Genomic DNA, 7,709 nt, shown 5'->3' with positions numbered 1-7,709 from the left:
TTAAACTTATAACACTGTGCACTGTGCAGATGAAAACAGTACTCCATATGAGGCCGAACCTGGGCCCCTATACACTGCCAATCGATGTTTTGGCCTGTATTAGTGTCTCGCTCTGCCGATGACACCCAGTTTCTTCGAAGTAAACTTGGCCTTGCTTACCAGATGGTCGCGATACTGACAATCACACGAAACATTAAAGTCAATATTACTTTTATTCTTTTGTTCTCCACTCGACTTATAAATATTTCATGAATATAAATACCTATCTACATACTTATACTATGATTCATTATAATTTACTTAATTGACTGTAATATGACTTGGCAAAGAATCATTTCCTGAATATATTTTTTTTGTACCTTTTCTTTATCTAATGCTATCTGAATACATATATGAGATAAAAAAATGTTAGAGTTTCTACAGTATCATTATAATGAGGCATTAAACGAGTAGGCACATAACTAGTCGAGTATTGGTCTATTTAAGGCACTTTTTAGTTTCACGCTGTTTCCCGCACACCATAGGGTAGGCAGAGAACATCTATTTCAGGAAACCTAGTGTCAAGATACTCCTTTTCTCATTTTACGCGACAGAGATAATTAATGAAAATATTGAATATTTCATATCCTGAAGTTGGTATCAAATCCACAACCTTTCGCATTCACAGTCACGCGCTTGTGCCCCTAGTAGGGAAGGGATCCCCTTAAAGTAGGCACCCCCTTAAATTTTATACGGCACGGCGTAGAGTTCCATCACTCAACACGCAATATCTCGAAAATTCTGCGAAAGGTGGGGAATGGAGTGTCTTAACACTAGGTTCCCTCTGTCCACCCTGCTACATGTAACGCTGAAAAAAAAAAATCCAATTAGCACATTTTTCTTAAGTTATATTTAGTTTCAATACATATTACAATAAAAGGAACTAACATAATAACTTCACGATGAACGTAGACCAAGCAATTGAATAACAAATTGCTATTAACATTCGATAAACGAAGTCAAGGCAAGCCATCGCGTTCTGAAGTAACGTTGCAGCCATATTTGTCGATGGCATAAATAAAAAAGAAAGTACATTTCTAATTATAACAAGAATATTTTTTTAATCATTGATAATTTTTATGCAAATCATATCTTTATAATATTAAAATTCTAACTGATCGCTGTCTCTACATGGAAGATATATGAAAACTGTATCATCCGGTATGTATTATCCGGGGACGTTTATCAATGTAAAAACATGTTTATGTTTATGTGTTTATTGTTTTATGTTTATAAAACCTAAAACAATATATATTTTTCTCTATGTCTATGGGTTTGTTCACCCTAATCTCAGAATCGGCTTTCGGTTTTCGCTATCTCCACTACAACAAGTACATTTCTTTTATTTACTCATTTTGGTATAAAATGGAGAATGGAGTAACATAACACCAAGTCCTGTTGGCCCTTCTATATGCGGTATACCATGTAAAGTTAAAAAAAGATAGCAATACTTGTCCATCAGATAGCTTTTAGATAAATTTTATATTTCCCCAATATCCGCATATGTTTACCCAACTATCTTGCAAGTATGGAAACATATATCTACCTGACTAAGTCATATTTCAGTAAGTCTGTCTGCATGTAATAATAGAGGAGTGAGATGTTGAGTTCTCCAAAAGACAAGGTATAAGTTAAGGCAAGTAAACCACTGGAGGCCAGGCTCGCATGAGAAATACCAATAACCAGAAGTGGTAAAATTTTAAAAAAGAAACGTACTTAATTTCCATTCCTTTTTTAATTAACATAAAATACTAATATGACTTACGCAAGTGTGATCGCAGCTTGGCAGTTCACGGCGTCGACAGCGAGATGGTAATGATGTAATCATCTATGTAACAAACGGCGTAACACTTTATATTAATACTAAAAATATATTATTATGTATATTTTTATTATTATTATACATATTTTATTTATTATTATAAAATTATTTTTATTAGTGTTTTAAATTTATTGATTTCTTAAAAATTCATGTAATAAATGAGGCCTCTTCAACCTACGTCCCAGTCGCAAGTCCCAGGCTGACAGCTCTGGTTCCGCTCTTTTTAGTGGCGGCACTCAACGCCGCGCTTTGGGCAAGATGAATTCATGAAATAATTAGTAATTTCTTCTCTTAATCCTATCCTAGTGACAATACGTTTTCGATTGCTAATAGCAACACACGCTTTATCCAGTAGAACAGGCATTAGTTTGACACTGGCACAGACTGTAGATTTATCACCGACGATCTAATATATTTATTTGCTGATCCGCCGAATTCTAATATAGTTATTCATACATTTATCGTTTAAGTATAATATCAGTTCGATCTGTGATTAAAAATAATGTGACAAAGCAATTAATTATATAAACTCATGTCAATAATTAATTAATTCAGGGAGCATGGCAAATGCATATATGTGCATACATACTAAAACTATATGATTTTTTAAAATAAATATATTACAACCTTAATATACATTGTAAGGAATTTTAATCGACTATAGTAAAGCATGTCAAAATTGATTTTATTTTCACATAAAAATATAAAAGAAACACGCTTGACAGAAACTAATTTCAGATATAATAGCACAACGATAATAAACTTATATAATAAACATGCAACATGTACAATTTACATGTAAATACATACCACGTATCTATAAAAGCATGTCAGTCAAGATCACATAAAAATATAAAAGAAACACGCTTGACAGAAACTAATTTCAGATATAATAGCACAACGATAATAAACTTATATAATAAACATGCAACATGTACAATTTACATGTAAATACATACCACGTATCTATAAAAGCATGTCAGTCAAGATCACATAAAAATATAAAAGAAACACGCTTGACAGAAACTAATTTCAGATATAATAGCACAACGATAATAAACTTATATAATAAACATGCAACATGTACAATTTACATGTAAATACATACCACGTATCTATAAAAGCATGTCAGTCAAGATCACATAAAAATATAAAAGAAACACGCTTGACAGAAACTAATTTCAGATATAATAGCACAACGATAATAAACTTATATAATAAACATGCAACATGTACAATTTACATGTAAATACATACCACGTATCTATAAAAGCATGTCAGTCAAGATCACATAAAAATATAAAAGAAACACGCTTGACAGAAACTAATTTCAGATATAATAGCACAACGATAATAAACTTATATAATAAACATGCAACATGTACAATTTACATGTAAATACATACCACGTATCTATAAAAGCATGTCAGTCAAGATCACATAAAAATATAAAAGAAACACGCTTGACAGAAACTAATTTCAGATATAATAGCACAACGATAATCTATATATATAAAAGGACTTGTCCTCACTGACTGAGGTAAGACGCACGCACAGCCGTAACCGCTGTGCGTAGAAACGTGAAATTTGGATAGATGTTTACTTTCGTAATCTGGACATCCACTAAGAAGGGATTCTGAAAAATTTTAACCCTAAAGGGATGATATAGGGGTTGAAAGTTTGTATGGAAAAAAATTTAAATCGGCACCGATTTTAATAAAATTTGAAATTTAGATTTTTAAAGGTATTTAATTGAATACGTGTTTCATCGTTTTCTAGAAATCTCCCTCAAAGGGTGCAAATAAGGGGTTGAAAGTTTGTATGGAAAAAAATTTAAATCGTCACCGAGTTTTATAACAATTGAAATTCAGACTCTTAAATAGATTTCATTGAACACGTGTTTCGTGGTTTTTTAGAATACACCCCCTAAGGGTGCAAATAAGGGGTTGAAAGTTTGTATGGAAAAATCTTTAAATCGCCAGCGATTTTTATAAAATTTGAAATTGAGACTCATAAAAATACTTCATTGAACACGTGCTTCATAGTTTATTAGAATTCACCCCTAAATAAGCAAGCGAAGCTGCGCGCGTCCGCTAGTAAACTTATATAATAAACATGCAACATGTACAATTTACATGTAAATACATACCACGTATCTATAAAAGCATGTCAGTCAAGATCACATAAAAATATAAAAGAAACACGCTTGACAGAAACTAATTTCAGATATAATAGCACAACGATAATAAACTTATATAATAAACATGCAACATGTACAATTTACATGTAAATACATACCACGTATCTATAAAAGCATGTCAGTCAAGATATCTCCCTTTATCCTAACACCAGTTATCGTATCTCTTATCGTCACAAGTAATCGTAGATTAACTCATATCGGTAGATAATAGGATCAAATCTATGTATGTTAGTGCTATATTTTTGTGATCTAGTGTTTTCAAACAATATACATATGTTAATATGAAGCATTAGTCGACGTTTTGAAGTATAATTATTATTTTATGGTGTATTTTTGTATTGAAACCTTGAAGTTGCAATGGAAGCAATGAGGACATAGTGATAAAAACATTTCTTCTTTTTTTTGGTTTTTATCATGTGGAATGACCTACTGCTTCACATTTTTTAACCAGACCAAGGATACATTCATTTTGTAAATGTGAAAAATAATGTATTAATTTTTTCATTTTTCCGGACTGATACTACAAAACGCGGGATAAGTCCCTTCAATAAAACTATTGTGTGTATAATAATATAAATTATTATTTATTAAGATTTAAATGAAATCAGAATAAAATATACCACAAATATACGAGCTTTTAATTTTTAATTTCACGTATAAAATTGTAAGGTGTTCACTTTAGGCGCAGAAATAGGATCCTGTCTCCCACACGCTTTCTGATAAAGGGTAAAACTTAAAAGGCAGTTTAAATTCGTATTATACGCACTTTCATGGCGAATGTTCTTTAAAAACATTTTGTAACGTATACGTAACGTATAAATTTAATACTTTTATTAATCGTCTTTTTTTCAGCTTCAGGCTTTATGAAAGATATTTATAAAAGAATGTATTGTCAATTCATTGTCACTTCGTTCTCCACCTTGAGCCAGAACTTGAGAATATTGTGTGATCGACTCTACGCCCCTAATTCATTACTGCGAGTGGGGATCAAACCCACATCTATAGCTTACAGACGTCAAAGTTTAAACACTGTCCTATTACCACAATGCTACCGAATAATTTACATTCTTTCATTTTATTTAATTTCCTTATTGTATAATTGTGTATTGTAATTATTTTCAATACAATTTATGTAAGATATCTTTCATAAAATTAAAATAAACAATCGCAGTCTGACCTTACCAAGGACAAACGAAAATACCAAATATTATTACTTCCTCTTTCAAACCTACCTTCATTCAGTACGTGCCGCCGTGCGTGTGCATGGATAGCATATAACTGCCGTGTCATATAGCGTGACTAATAAACACTATTCTCAAAATCGACTTTTATGGTCCGAATACATTTTGTTAGAAAAATACACCCGTTGAGGCGGTCTGCTTCAAACAATTATAGACTATTCTTTCCATCTATGCAAAATTTTAGATTATATATTGTGGGACTTTAAGTTCCAGACATGAATAGAATACTCTATTTACTTTTAAACGCCGAACCTAACGCCGTACTTATACTCAGTAGAATAAGGGAATGTAAATCATTTAGTAATTACATAGTGAGGTCGAACTCACAACCTCTGAGCGACGCAACCGTTTTAATTACATTTTAGCGTGTAGGTGTAGGTACAGGTATAAACCTATAAGAAAATGTATGTGAAGAAAATATATTTTCTTGTATGTTTATATTTTAGTGTAAGTACACTTTGCATCCTGGTAAAAATATGTTTTTACTTTTTTACTTTATAAATGCGCTGTAGAATTTTGGATCACGGAGATCGATGAAATCTTGAAATATTCTGTTCGGAATTGTTAATTATTTTTCCACATAACAAACTATTTTTATTTTGATTTTATGTCAGTTTTAATAGTCTGGTGAGCACGGTGGATGATGGAGAGAGTCTAGCTTCAACTCATATAACTTCGATGATTATGTAAATAGTACTAATACTTTGTTTGCTGTGAGAAAGATGTGCGTCGACAAAAATATGTAAATATTTCAATAACAAATTTTTAACAAGTAACTGTAATTCTATAAGTAATTCTTATATTTTAATTTAACATAGCATTTTTAATATCAGAGCAAAATCTCTAATCTAATCTAAATAACCGACCATATATGAAAATTATACAAATTCTCAGAAAAGTTGTATCATTTTTTATTACAGCTACGGGTAATATAACGTTACCTACTAGTCACACCTTTAGCACGTTGCGTGCATTCATTCGAGAGAATACTCCACCCATATCAGGTGCATAATGCAGAAATATACCTAAAGCATATACTTAATATTTATATTACTTACATTTTATTATTTTATCTAAACCTATTTTTTACGATTTTTGAGACAATGCGTGATGAGTGACAAAACTCTACGTTGAAAATTTAATGGCTGATTCTAATAATCCATTTATTATATTTTAAAAATTCAGCAAATATTATTTCCGAAATAATGAACGGCAATCATAGTGCATAATTATTAATTACTTAATATAACTTGCATTCATAAATTACGTATTACTTATCAACTCTTAGCTATATAAAAAAATCAGCTTATATCCCTATATCAGCTGTATCCCGCACACAGCAGGGTAGGCAGAGAGAACCTAGCGTTAAGACACTTCGTTCCCCACTTTCTGCCGAATGAATTAATTTATTAGCTATATATATATTTCCATTTTTGTCCTTTAATAAAAAACAATAAAAATAACGGCCTCGAAACTAACGAAACCAATAAAATGTGATGGAGGAAAATCTGATGTAATTCGATTGCCGCCTCAAATTGCCAATCCATTATAAGTTGGAAATGTAGTAGCTACTGTCGTCTTTGTTTTCATTGAATAACCATCATTTGATTGGAATATTGTAAGTTTAATGTGGATTATGTAAAACTGTCGTATAATTTCTATCGAAATTATGTAATTGTAAATTTTCATTCTCTCATTTTTGTTTTAACACGTATTTGATTAAATATAAAGGTTACGAGGCTAACTTTTAACATATTTTTTTTCTTAAAGTAGTGCTCGCTACCATCCAAAACCTATGAGTTTAAAATTATGGTGATGATGACGGTGATATATCTACCAACCCAACTAATACACGAGGTACGAAAAATACACCGACAAACTGACTGTCTTCCAGACATTTACGTAATTACGTACAGACAGACAGCAAGATATACAGTGTCGTCTGACCTCTGCTCGTTCTGGTTTTGTGAAATTGATTGAAACAAGGAAGTACCTCGTCTCGGCATTTGTCCAAACTATTATTTAAAGACACCAGCTGTTTTGCATCGCGAATATGCGTAACATTGTTCTCGCTCGTGTCTGTCTATATATAGTTAGTATGCGGTCAGCTCTATGTATTTTTAGTAAATCTCTTTACGTAATAGAAAGTATAGGATCGATGTAAGCCAATAAAATATATCTGATTCAATGTTAAATCAATGATTGTTTAGTTAGGTGAGCTGAAAAAGTTCCGCTTCGCGCTGTATTCAGCGCACAGCAGAGTAGGTAGAGGGAACCTAGTGATAATACACTCCGTTTACCACTTTCCGTCGTATTCTGGAGGCATTGTGTGTTGAGTGTCGGAACTTAACGCCGCACTTTGCCTAAACACTTTGGTGAATAAATGGAAATATAAATTTAAATACAA

The sequence above is a fragment of the Heliconius melpomene genome, chromosome 18 (genome assembly GCF_056956725.1).
Source record: "Heliconius melpomene rosina isolate 202511_hmr_F chromosome 18, ASM5695672v1, whole genome shotgun sequence".
Taxonomy (NCBI): domain Eukaryota; kingdom Metazoa; phylum Arthropoda; class Insecta; order Lepidoptera; family Nymphalidae; genus Heliconius; species Heliconius melpomene.
Note: the sequence above shows the minus strand (reverse complement) of the source record.